This window comes from Hirundo rustica, chromosome 3 (assembly GCF_015227805.2).
Source record: "Hirundo rustica isolate bHirRus1 chromosome 3, bHirRus1.pri.v3, whole genome shotgun sequence".
Lineage (NCBI taxonomy): Eukaryota > Metazoa > Chordata > Aves > Passeriformes > Hirundinidae > Hirundo > Hirundo rustica.
In genome coordinates this window covers 20,455,147-20,455,933 of record NC_053452.1, presented here as the reverse complement: position 1 = coordinate 20,455,933, position 787 = coordinate 20,455,147, and positions in this window count along the sequence as shown.

The window sequence follows — 787 nt, the reverse complement described above, 5'->3', positions numbered from 1 at the left end:
CATACTACACACACACTGATGTTTCATCTACTTAACCCACAGGCCGTTCTGAAGGTAATAACGTGCTACCTCAAGAGGCTAGGGTTTCATTACATTTTTAAGAACTAGCAGGTGCGCCCCTGAGCCCTGCCAAAACGCGTTGTGATGAACTGCAAAACTAATCCGCGCACTCGCCGCTCACCCCGGGTCGCACTGCACCTGGCCACCGAAATGCCAACAGCGCGGGTTATGGCCGGCCATCCTTGCCCCGCTGTCGCAGACCTCAAAGCGCTAAAGCAGGTGGCTAATCTGCACAGCACTAGGGGGAAAAAAATAAAATTATGACCTTGAACGTGTATAGGTTAACTAGAAGCGCAAAAGTAAGCTCCTGCTCCTTACACCCTTATGGCAGTTCAGTAGGGACTAGCAAGAGCATCAGGATAGTTGCGCTTGGACACGGATTAAGGTGGGATAAGTCCCTAAAAGCCTGCGGGACCCTTTTCAGGGAGCTCCTTGCAGGCCCCTCACTCTCTGAAGCGGCTCCAAGGAGCCACCAGCGCCCCTCGCCTCCCCCCGGCTCTCCTGCAGCCAGGCCTTGCCCTTGAAGGGCTGCTCCTGGCGACATGCAGCCCGGCACCTCCCCGCACACGTGTCAGGAAAACCCACAAACGCCAGAGGCTTATGTCCAGAAAAGAGACAGACGAGTCCTGCGACTTTATTCGAACAAAGGGAGGGAGTCCACCGGGGCAACCAGCGCAGGGTTTTCTCTCTCTCACGTGTGACACCAAAGGGGCGGACCGCTCCCTGT